A 13717-nucleotide genomic window follows, 5' to 3' on the forward strand; every position below is an offset into this window, starting at 1 on the left:
TATTGTAGGCAAACTTTGCTTGTGCAAGAATCAAATCCCAACTTCCAGTTTTATCTCCAAATAAACACCTCAACAAATTTCCCAAGCTTTGGTTAACTACTTATGTTTGTCCATCAGTCTATGGATGAAAAGTGGAACTGAACTTCAAATCTGTCTTCATCTTCTTCCAAAGTGTTCTCCAAAAATAGCCAACAAACTTAGTGTCTCTGTCTAAAACTATGCTCTTAGGTAATCCATGCAATCTCACTATATCCTTGAAAAATAGGTCTGCTACATGTAATGCATCTAGTGTCTTCTTATAAGGTATGAAATTATCCATCTTTGAGAATCTATCCACTACCAAAAATATAGAATCATTCCCTCTCGGTGTTTTAGGAAACCCAAATATGAAATCCATGCTTATACCCTCCCAAGGCCTTACTGGTACTGTCAAAGGTTTATGCAATCCCACATTCTGACTACTACCCTTTGCAACTTGACAAACCCTACAACTTTGCACATATTTCCTAACATCCTTATGAATCTAGGGCCAAAAGTAATGCTCACTCACCAATACTATTGTTTTGTCAATACCAAAATGTCCGGCTAATCCTTCATTGTGTTTCTCCTTTAACATATTCTCCCTCATACAACTCTTAAGTATGCACAACCTTATTCCTCTAAATAACATCCCATCTTGAATGAAGTAATCCAACCACTTGCTTCTATCTACTGTAACCAGTTCTCTACATGCTCTCCAAGGTTCTGCAAAATCTGGGTCATCATCATACAAGGTCTTCAATCCCTCAAATCCTAATACTGTCACTCTCATCTTTGTGAGAAAATTCCTTCTCCTACTCAATGCATCAGCAACTTTGTTAGATTTCCCACTTCTATGCTTCAACACAAAGGTGTAACTCTGAAAAAATTCTACCCATCTCATTTGCCTCTTATTCAACTTACTCAGACTGTTCAAAAACTGCAAAGCTTGATGATCCATATACAACACAAATTCTTTAGGCAATAGGTAATGTCTCCACTTCTTCAAGGCTTGAACTATGGCATAAAATTCTTGATCATACACTGAATATCTCCTCTAGGAATCATTCAATTTCTTACTGAAATAAGCTACTGCTCTCCCTTCCTAACTCAAGACTGCTCCTATTGTTGTTCCACTTGCATCACAATCCACTTGAAATACTTTATTGAAATCTAGTAAAGCCAACACAGGTTGCTCAGTCACTTTCTGTTTCAATAGTTCAAAACTTTTGTTTTCTCTGGTGATCCACTTTAATTCCTTCTGATCTCCCCTCACGGTCTCAGTCATAGGGTTACAAACTGAACTGAAATTTCTGATGAACTTCCGGTAGAAACTAGCCAATCCATGAAATGATCTTACCTCTCCAATGCTTTCCGTTGTAGGCCACTCAATAATTGCTTTTACTTTCTCAGGGTCAATCTTCAAACCATCCTCAAATATCATAAATCCCAAATAGACTAATTCATCTTTCATGAAAGTACACTTCTTAAGATTTATCAATAACTTTTCTTCTCTCAAAATCTACAAAACTTGTCTCAAATGCAACAAATGCAACTCCTTTGTCTTACTAAAAATCAGAATGTCATCCAAATATACAATAACAAACTTACCCAAGAATTTATTCAATACCTCATTCATCAACCTCATAAAAGTACTCAATGCATTAGTTAACCCAAAAGGCATCACCAACCATTCATATAGTCCTTCATTTGTCTTGAATGTTGTCTTCCACTCATCTCCTTCGCTGATCATTATCTGATGATGTCCACTCTTCAAGTATATCTTTGTAAATTATTTGGCTCCACTCAAATAGTCCATTATGTCATCCATCCTAGGAAAAGGAAACCGGTATTTCACTGTGATCTTGTTTATTACTCTGAAATTGGTACATTCTCCACTTTCCATTCTTCTTAGGTGCTAATATTGTTGGTACTGCACAAGGGCTCATACTTTCTCTGATCAAACCTTTCTTCAACAACTCCTACACTTGTCTATTCATCTCTTCATTCTCTGTCAGTGTCATCTGATGTGCAGCTTTGTTAGGCAAACTAGCTCCGGGAACCAGGTCCATGCAATGACTGATACTTCCCACAAGTGGCAATCCATCAGGCACATTATCTAAAATGATGTCTCCATATTCTGTCAGCAAATCTTTAATCTCTTCCAGTTGTTCTTCTTCATGCTATGGATTGTCAGTCATCTTAGGAACTAAGGCAAAACACACATTCTCATGTCTCAATCTGTCCACGAATTTCCTTCCATCCACCAAACAGATTCTAGCATTCGTACAAAGTCTTCAAAGGTTCCTCCAAGGGAAACAAGGTTTGCTTCATCCCATTGGCCACAATAGTGTATGTATTCTTCCTCCCATCATGTATTGCCTGTCTATCAAACTGCCAAGGTCTACCCAACAAAAGATGACAAATATCCATAGGCATAATATCACACAAGACTTGATCATGATAATTCCCAATTTTCAATTTCACCAAATATTTCTCACTTACTAACAACTTATTTTCATCCTGAATCCATGCTATCTGATAAGGCTTAGGGTGTTTCAATCTTTCCAAATTCAAATTATTCACCATCTCTTCTAAAACAAGATTATCTGAACTACCACTACCAATAACAACTTTATAGCTTTTACTGGATACCGTACATCTGGTCTTGAATAAATTCTTTCTCTGCAAGGGCTCTTCATCTCTCCCAGTATTACACAAAGCTCTCCTCATCATCAATAGTTCTCCATCTTTCGGTTTATTATTTGATCCGATGGGGTTTTCTTCCACCACTGCTTTTCTTCCGATATTCTCTATCTTCTTACACTCGAAAGCATGGTTTCCTTCTCCTCCACACTTATAGCAAGTTCCTCTAAATACCCTCTTATCTTGTCTTCCAAAAGTTTCATTCTTGTAGTCATCTAGTTCTCACCTCTGGTAGAAATTTCTATCATTTTTTCGGTATGAATTGTCTTCTTTTCTCACTTCTTTTTCCTTTTTCCTGATCTATACAGGTTCCTCTACCTCTGGTATATCCTCTTCCTCCTTGAAATCTTCCTCCGAAAAACCCTCCACCTCTACCTCTCTACCTCTACTCATGTCTTTTGTCTAGCTTCTCATCTGCCTTCAGGGCATATTGGTAAGCTTCTTCAACACTCTATAATTTGATCAAACTGATTTCATCTTGTATAGACATCCACAATCCATTCAAATATCTTGCAACTTGTTCAACTTCATCATCAACATGTCTGAATCTGATATTCAACTTGTAAAATGCTTCAATGTATTCCTTCACACTAGATTCCTTTTGTCTCAAATTTTGTAGCTTCCGGAACAGATTTACTTGATAATCAATTGGCATAAATTTTGATTTCAATTAGTAATCATCAAATCCCATGTCTTGATCTTGTCTTTACCTCTTCTCTGTCTATCAACCTGCAAATGTTCCCACCAAGGAGATGCATGACCTTTCAACTGGGTACAAGAATATTTCACCTTCATTTCTTTTGTAGTGTTTTCAAAATCAAAATATTTGTCTGTCTCCGAGATCCAATCCATCAACTCATTTGAATCCAACTTTCCATCATATTCCAGTGAGGTAAAATGAGGTTTAGTATTCACCCTAATCAAAACCCTCAAAAACCTTTCTTCATCTGGATCAACCGCCGGTGGGTTTACTTGTTCTGTCGGGGCTTCTTCTCCTTGATCTTCACTTACATCTTCAATGTGTCGACCTCTTCTTTGTGTTGTCTCCACGGTTTCCAACCAGGCTGCTATCCCTTGCAACATTTCCATAATAGTAGGGTCTATATTACCACGCACTCCACCATTCCTAGTTCCTCTTCATGACATCTTTACACCAGTCCTCCGTAGTTGCAGGTCGGATCCACAGTTCGCCACACTACAACAAAATTCTCAGGACAACACAATCTCCAGAACGAAAGCTCACTTTGATACCAGTTGAAGCAGTCACCAGCTAGGAGGGACCTCAAAGAGATCAATTTGGACCGGTCAACACGAGTAAACACAACGCAAACATAGGGACATGATGGAGGCAATGCAGAATAGATTGAATTATATCATGAAAACTGTTTACAACCAACCGGGTTACAGAAACCGACTCACAGGCCTACTAAAACATGCTCAAAATATAGAATAGATCACAACTGGGACCTCAAATCTTAAGATCTATCTTCTATGCTTAGTCTAACTTCTTGATTACATTCTAATACTCTATTACAATGATTTATACGATCCAATGGGAACCGGTCGGCCCAAAAAGGGATCAAAACCCGAAGAACAAGACCTAACGTGCAAAACCAACAAGGTCAGCCTCCGCCAAAGAAATTCCTCTGGAAAATCCAAAGGATGAAATGTAGATCATGGGAAAAGGTCGGCCACATGCCAAGGAACATCGGAATCAAATCTTAGGGCTTTGGAAGCTACGGAAGGGATCCAATAGATCACCAATGCAAATAGGTCTAGGCAACCAGCAACAAAAAATTGTCTCAGAAAATGGTAGCGATAACTTGCCGTAAAATGATCCAAATGCTCCACAGTTTGGAAATACGGAAGATGATCAGGTCTTCAAGCAAAATCTAACTCCACGGGTTCTGGTGAGCCAAATCTAGGACACACAGAAAGAAAACTTGAAACTACAAACAGAAAGCAAAACAGAAAGGAAATATTTTTGGTTGATGCAAGATTGCTAGGAACCAGGGATGCTCCTACATCAATACCTCTAGTACTCTTCCTATCCTGAAAATGGTGAAGAATTATACGATTACTCAACTAAGCAGTGTGAAGTCTAATAGGAGGGCAATGATTGTTGAGGACATCATTGATCTGGGTGTCCGCTATGTGACCAAAGGTTTGTCATACAAGATATACTATCATGAGGGCTCCGCCACTACCACCATAATATACTCTTCTTTTCAAATGGTGGTTGAAGGAAAGAAGTTGGATCTTTGTGAGATTTTAAGAACAAATCTTGGATAATCTTGAGAGGATGAAGAACACCAATTATCCATTCAGGTATGGGTCACTAATAATCGATTTAGCATGTATATTCATGAATGAGATTTTGGGAGTTAGGACTAAAGTCTAGAACAGGTTCACCCTTATAGTAGTGCAGATAAAATAACTTATTCGAAGTTTCAATAAGGACATGGAGGCATAAAACACCCAATATTCTATGTGATTCAATAATTTTGAGGGAAAGATGAGAGAGAGAGAGAGAGAGAGAGAATCCCTAGTGGATTGGTCTAGAAGTACAAAAATGAAATCACTTTTCTAGTCAGCAAGGACCAATGTTACATAGAGGTTGTAGAGCCAATGCCTACTTAGTTGTTAGAGTTGATATATAAGATATCTAAAGAGTATATTGAGAAGAATATCAAGATATTGTTGCATTTTCCAGTAGACCTATAGATAGAAAGGTTTGGAACTATTTTTGAGATCTTAAATAGGATGATCTAGAAGAAGTCTGAGAAAAGTCACGCTTAGAGAATGAAGAATTTTTATAAGAAGATTAACTTGTCCTTGGTGTTTGAGGCTTTCAATAAACAAGCTCAGAGGAGAATAAGGTTTGCATAAGTCTCCTCTCCGATGAATATTGGTTTCTTTGAAACCCTTGTAAGAGCTACATAGCCCTCTGGTTGATACTAATTATCAACCTCTTGATCTCAATAGTTTGATTAATGTTATCTGTCAGCATGATTCTTTGGAGATGACTATAAGATTGTATAAGGATGCCCCTCTGACAGGAAGGTGACAATAGAGAAGGCCATCATCTGGTACTTAATCACTTTCAACACAAATGTTAATGATTTTGCTGATAAAATACCTGTGGAGTTGTTGGATGTCTTGACCAAAAGAAGAAAGGATGTAGTAATGAAAGAGTCTAACATCTAGACACGTGTATTAGATATGGTATACAATCCCTTATCTCAAGATGACAAGTAAAATATTATCCAAACTCTCAACAAAAGGTTCAGAATAAAAGAGAGAGTCGACATCATCATGGGTGAGGATCTAGATGACTATTAGAGACTAATTAGATAGATAGAAGAGGTAGCAGCAAATGTTGCAAAAGGACTAAATAATATTGTTTCTTCTCTTGTAGAGAAGACAAATATCGATATTAGTCTGGTGGAGATTTGAATGGGTGCTCTCTATGTTGGTAATATTGAATATGGTTCAAACAAGAAGACAAATGATCAGAGAGGTGGTGATACATGTCTAAAAACTAGTCTTGACAATCAAATGGAGATAGACAAGGGTGTGGAGATGTCTGCAGAGAAGATTCTAGAAAAGGAGAAGAATCTGAATAAGGCACAAGTAAAGGAGAAGGAGACAGAGGAAGAAAAGAATGCAATGCCTGGTGGAGAATCTTCTAGACCTTTCAGATATTTTGTATCAAAACTGTTGAAACTATAGTTGCAGTTTGAACTAGTTATAGCTACAGAGGTGCTTTAGGTACCAATGTATCAAGGTCATATTAAACTTAACCACTTGTCTCCCTTGCATATGCTTCATTTGGGTGATATACTTCAGCATTCTATTCGCAAGAAGTTGATTAAGTGGCATATACAAAGCATAGAGCTCATTGATGATGTGGTGAAATTTCTTCATGAAAGACTTCTAGAAGTGGCTTTGGATGAGACACTAAATAGTCCAGAGCAACTGCAAATACTACTTGAAGGTCTAAAGGATCATGCTTCCAAATTGGAAGCCACCTTTTGAAATATTTAATGAAGAAGTTGGAAGAAAAGAGATTAGAAGAGTTAGTAAATAGATCTGTAGGAACACATATCTGGTTGGAAGAAGGAATAAAATATTTTGAGAAAAGTGTAGATGATGCAGTGGCAGTATTCCAATTTAGTCACTTGTGGCTTATATCTACTAGGGATATTAAGGTTTAGATAGATATTATAGAATCATAGATTGTACAGCTATCCAAAATAATAGACTTAAAGAATGATGTGAATGGAAATGGGAGGATTCAAATTAAAAACTTGTACTTGCAGTTGAATCTTTTGACTAATCAAAAGAAGAAAATCAAGAAGCAGTTTGATCATCTAGGAGACGTTGTAGACTTGCAACTCATCAACATGGTGAGACTCCTGAAAGACTCTTAGAAGTTATATTAAGCAATGAAGGTTCCAGATAATAGCAAGGAGGTCTAGAGGATCTTCTTTTGCTGATAGAAAGTCAATGCAACTTGTTGGCCTCTACCAGAGATGATTGGAAGACAACTTAGACTCAACTCAAGTTAATTCACAAGGGCATCATGCTCCCAGCTATGCAAGCTACTTATTTTTTACTGGTAAGACAAAAACATTTTGTTCCTATACACACATATGTGGGTACGTATAATATGGTTGGAGTGCAGTTTTGGTTTTTAGTTTGTTCATACCTTAAGGGTGAGTTGATGTAGATAGGGAGATAATTTTTGTAGAGATGGATAAGTGTTGTAGATTGAGTTTGTATAGTGATGTGGAGACGCCCTTTGTCTTTGACTTTAAAGGGATAGAGATATACTAATGTTTTGGTGGTTGCACAAGTGTTGTCATCAACGACAAAGGGGGAGATTGTTGTAAATATGATTTTGTGTTGTCATTGATGTCAAACTTGTTAACGTTGATGTCACCCAAGGTCCAGAATTATTTGATCAATGGTATTGTATCAGGAGTTTTCTCATGTATTCACAATGACGTATGGAGATTGATGATGATGACTTTAGATGGTATATCTAGTTGACTTATGGTTATTTAGGAGGCAACAGATTTTGGCTAAGTATGACTATTTTGATGAATAGTCTATCAGATAGGATTCGGTATTTTGGATCACATTATGTCACATTGATTCATCTTTTCTTGTGGTTGTGGTATGATATTGGTGGATGCAAAATAATGTTACATATAAGTTTCCATGTTCTTATTTGTTCTGCAGTTGATCAGGTGTTGTCCATGCGGTGACAGTGTACCTATTTGCACGAATGCTTTGCATTCCTTTGTCGTCTAATGTTTTAGTTGTGGTTCTATGATATAGTATTATTCATGTCAAGTGATGCTATGATGTGCATCTACGATTCTTGTGGAGCTTTGCATCACATTTTGAGTATGCTTGACTAGGTTGAATTATTAGTTCTATCTTTCAAAGCTGACTTGAGTTCTTTTGGTTTGTTTGGTAGCGTGTGAAGTTGAAGGTGATAATTTGGGATTAATAGGAAGACATGGCAACATGGTGTAATGCTTCACATGTCGTGTTTCCCTTCTGCATTGCTTTGGAGAAAGCATTTGGGGCTGGTTGTTTATACTCTACACATTACATCTAATTAAGTCGACCTAATTGATGTATCTTTTTTGTACGGATATATATATAAAGGATGAGATCTTTTGGAGGATTGTATGTGTGAAATATGAAGAGTTATATGGTGTTTCAAGCAAGTGGGAAGGTGCACAGTTGCAGATGAGTTGTAAAGAAGTCAATTTTAGATGTTTAGAACAATGAATTGTAATCAGCATTTCAGAGAATGTGCTTCTATTCAGTTCAGCAATAATTATCCTTCATAATCAGACCTATTGTATCTTGCCTTGAAGAAGTGATCTTTAGTGTTTCACAATTCCATTGTATCTTGCCCTAAGGTTGTCAACCTTAGCTTGCAAGTCCAAATCAAAAGCAATGAGCTTCCTTAGCCTAGAGCCTAAAATTTTGTAATCGGTTTTCATGTAGTGAGATAGTTCTCATTATGGTTTTCCCCACATTGTATTTTCCATGTAAAGTCTTGGTGTTATTGTGTGATTGATCTTTTATTTTTTAGTTTTTTACTCCTGCACATGTGATAATTTAAATGAATGGTTAAGTTTTAATATATGCTAATCACCCCCCCCCCCCTCAGCATCCAAAAGTGTTCAACATTTCTACTACCTTTAGAAACAATCATTGGTTTATTTTGAGGCTAAGGGATATCAAAATGAAGATGCTAACAACTTTAGGTTTTTCAAGTTCATTTTGTAACTAGTTACATGCATCATGTCGATCAATATTTGGCAAAAGGTTGGCTTAGGAGTCATAGAGGATGACTCAATGGAGATGAAGTCATCAATGGCTTCATCTAACATATCAAAGTCGTCACTACTAAATAGCTCATGGAAGCCATGGAAATCTTGTAAAAAGATATCCAACATGGTTGAATAACTCTCCAAGAAAGGGTGGTTTTTATTTTTATTTTTTAATCTAGGAAAAGAAAAACTTACTCTAACTATTGCAATGAAATGATGTAATCTAATGAAATAAAGCATGTAAAATGTATATATAATTTAAACACACATAATGAAAGACATAACAATGCATGAAAAACATTTTTTTTTTCTTTTTTACTTTTTTGAAATGAAAAAGAAATGAACATATGAATAAAAAATTATGCAAGCATGTCAGGTTCACCAAAATGTTTAATGGTGAAAAGGGATAGACTAAACTAGCTATCAATTCAACTAGGGCCAAGCCCTCTTTTGTTAAAAATTGGAATACAAACCTCTATAGTGGTAGATGCCTGACTAACTCTTATCCAAAGAGAGTCAAGTAATCCCTATAGGCTCTATTGCTTTGTTGCTTTGAAAGATTGTTTATTTGATTCAAAAATATAACTAAATAGGTCATAAGAATGCATAAATGAACACTTGAACTAATGAAACTATTTAATATAGATATTGAAACTATAAAATAGATACATAAATGAAACAGGAACTGAAAACCCCACCTATGCCTAAAAACAAAATTGATACTTGGTGGACATTGTGGCCAGGCACCCTTGTCCCAACTGGTGAACTTATGAACATTGAGGTTGGATCTGGAACTTTCAGACTCCACTTCCTTCCAGACAAATTTAACCTTGAACTAGAAGGATTGCAGTGCTAGGTACCCTACCCCTAGAGGACATAGGCGCTAGGTGCCCTAGTCTTGAATTTTTCTAAGGAAATTTCTAAATGTTCTCTATTTCTAGGTCTTGAACACTTTTTGTCTTCAGACTTTGTTAGAGACCTGTAGGAACCTAAAACAAATAGAAGATGGTGTTTTGGCTATATAAGGATTTGCCTTAGTCAAGCCCCTGTTTTGGTGATTTCTACCTCCACAAATGGCCAAGTTGAATATGAATACAACAATGTGCTCTTTGAACCTTAAGTGTGTCTAAGATTGTAATGAGCCTAGATGCATAAACAAAAATAAGAGTCCTACTCAAGTGTATTAGAGTAAACCCTAAATGAAATGATCAAATGTGAAACATGAATGAAGTCAAGAATGTATGAAACACATAACATAAAAATAAAACTCAAAGTTGAAGCTTAATTGCAAAAATGTTAGAATGACATGAAACCATACCCAACCCCTTAGGGAGTAGTACAACTCAATCATCACTTAGTGCTCTATGTCATCCTCTAACATCAATTGAAGCTTCCATCAAGATGAATAAATATTTTTGATTAAGTTAAAAACAAGTTTTTAAGGGACCCGAAACCCTGTACAAAGCAGGTTTAATAGGGAGGACATGAAACCCATAACTAAAAAATATCCAAGATTATCCACAAAGTGAAGCAGAACAAAGACGAGACGGAACAAAACCAAGAAAGGGGATCTAAGCAAACAGACTCATCCAGAAAGAAAATTTGTCTAACAAATAAAAACATATGCATGGAAAGTCTACAGGAAGTTCGAAACACAGGTACCCCCAACCTAGAGCAACCAACCAACATTAGGATTTCCCTTTGGATTCCTTCTTTTGGGATCTAAGGGTCATATCAAAAGAAGGCGAAGACCTTTTAGAATGTTTTCTTTTAACCGAAATCCAGCCTTCTTCAACCTTAGAAGCTTCAGCTTGCCAACCCAGTGAATCCAACTCAGGAAACCCAGCATCCAAGGAGAGACCAGCAGACCTCGAAAAACCAGCGGAGCCAAGGCTAGGCACATCTCGAGAAGATGAGACAAACAGTGAGACAGCTCCAACAGAAGTGTTAGAAGTAGAAGCAGACAAAGGGGCAGCACCATCAAACGTACCCACAAGAATCTTATCACATCCAGCAACAGGGGCAGATCCAACAGACAAATTAGAACCACCAGTTGGCTCAGAAGGAATCGAAGCAGGAACACCATTTGAAACATTAGCTGAAGGGACAGCCCTATCAACAGGGACCATTGGGGAAGATCCAACACAATCTACCATAGGCACTTTAGAGCCATTAATGGGAAGAGCCTGCCCAACCGTTTGAGAAGACCTCTTGAATACTATTTAATGTTGAGAAGAGGCACCTTTCCACCATGAAGAGGGCTTCTTCACTTTAACTTTCTGTAAATCCCATTTAGCTGTGATATGCCCAGTCTTGAAGAATGAATAAATGTTGATGTTGATGAATAAATGAGAAGAGGCACCTTTCCACCATGAAGATGAATAAATGTTGATGAAGACTTGATATTGCTAATTATTCCTTGAATTTGTAGATTTGGAACTTCTCATTAGCCAAAGATGTCACATCATAAGGATACCATAAAGTTAAATTCTTAATCTAATTGATATTACAAATGAGGAAGGTAACTTTCTTATATATATTTTTTAAAAATTTAAATTGATAAAAGGTTGACTTAAAATAATCATTTTTTTGCATTGGGGATAAATCTGGAAATTCGAAGACCAACACTTTATCCTCCCAAAATCTTAGCCAATAAGTGTCAGACCATGGAGCCCCATAGTCCTGACAAAATAGGCTTGAATTTTTAGGGTCTTGATATTGGATCTATAATTTATATGAAAATGATGATATTTAAGTGGTGGAAAAGTATTTTCAAATTTTAAATGGGATAGGGCTCGTAGAAATAAAATAAAGGGTAGACTTCAATTTAAGGGCCCAAATAAGAGTGTGATGAGATTTAAAATAAGAAATGACTCATATTCTTGAGTTAAACATAAATTTAATGCTAGGAAAGGTCCTATAATGCATAGAGGGGTAGGAAACACTAAAATGAGCACTAGGAGAGTGTGAAATTGGACTCCATGATTAAAGGAGTACAATTTATGACAATACAGTTATCATTTTTTTTTTCCAGATCGTTTACAAATATTTTGCTCATACAAGCATCAACTTGAGACCATTACATGACACTAATATTTGCTCATATTGAGCAACCACAACCATGACACTAATACTAGTTCATTTCGAGCAACCACACTAGAATCAACCTATGGAAGACCAAGAGTCACAAATTAGAATCCACTTATTAGAAACCACCATTAGCTCATTTCGAGAAACCACACTAGAATCAATCTATGGAAGACCAAGAGTCACAAATTAGAATCCACTTATTAGAAACCACCTAGAAGCCAACTATGGAAGACTAAGAGTCACAACTTAGAATTCCATATTAGATGTCCCTTTGGAATTTGAACTTTGATCTCCACAATGAGAACTCAATGCTTTAATTAATAGAACACAGCCCCTTAGACACAATACAGTTATCATTTTATAAAAAAAGCAAATTATTTTTATTGTGTTTTCAATTAGCTAGCTTCATGATGTGTATATTTCATATATGTGATAGTGGCCTAGCCTCAATTGTATCAATATATCCCTCTCCTAAAGATGTACACTAGAAAAGAGTTGTAAGCACAAGAAGTATTTACAAAGTGATCTAAGTTGTTGGACATTAGGTAAGATGTTTCATAAATAAGACATTAAATTACTGTGAAGATGGTGATTAATGTGGTTAATTATTCTCGTGGTGATGGCTCATACTACAATACAATTACAAAAAATCATGGGTTTGATGTTCCTGAGCTATTTTTCATCTTCATGTCAATTCAAAGACTACAAGCTTTATAATTGGTATAAGGCATAGAAGGTCAAGTTGTGGTTGAAATAGATTGGTGACACAGGGTAATCAATACCAAATGTACAAAAGGTTGATTGACATTGTGGCAAAATATTGTTGGAAGTTTTTGCAAACATTGTGGTCCAAATCATCTTTTGGTATCCTTAGAATAAAGTGTGCTTTGTGAGGTCTAATTCTCCAAATAATTTTAAAATTAATTATATTTTGTATGGCGCATGCATATCGTCATGAGACAACCTCTTTTAGTTTAAATTATTTATATATGTCGACACCTTTTTTTTTTAATGAATTATTTATGGATTCAATTGTGTGAACGTTTTTTCATCAAAAACGCTCAAACAATTGAATCCAGAAACAGATCATTCAATCATATGGATTGTGGAAATCTACTAGCATTAACCTTTTTTTTTTTAAAGGAATAATTCATGATTTTCATTATTTCTTAACAAAAAAATATATTTTATTCAAGATGCTTATAAGAAGCAACCATTATTTGAGATATATTCTTGGCTTAAGAACTTGGATAAATTTCTTAATGAATATTAATATTGCCTCTAAATACAAGAACTTGAAGAATGATTCATTAGATTCATTATTTATGCATATCATTATCCTTTTACAAATGTTTGAATTTTTTATATGTCAGATGAGAATGTCCATACACATTGAAATGCATTCTCATGTTATATTTACACACATCTAACTAGAGGAAAAATGTAATGACAAATTACCATTTCACGTTTAATTTTGTGGCCATCTTTATTTGAATGTCTTAAAAGCAATAACATATCAAGTGGCATACTCTTGTGCTTGATTT

Source organism: Cryptomeria japonica, chromosome 7 (genome assembly GCF_030272615.1).
Source record: "Cryptomeria japonica chromosome 7, Sugi_1.0, whole genome shotgun sequence".
Taxonomy (NCBI): domain Eukaryota; kingdom Viridiplantae; phylum Streptophyta; class Pinopsida; order Cupressales; family Cupressaceae; genus Cryptomeria; species Cryptomeria japonica.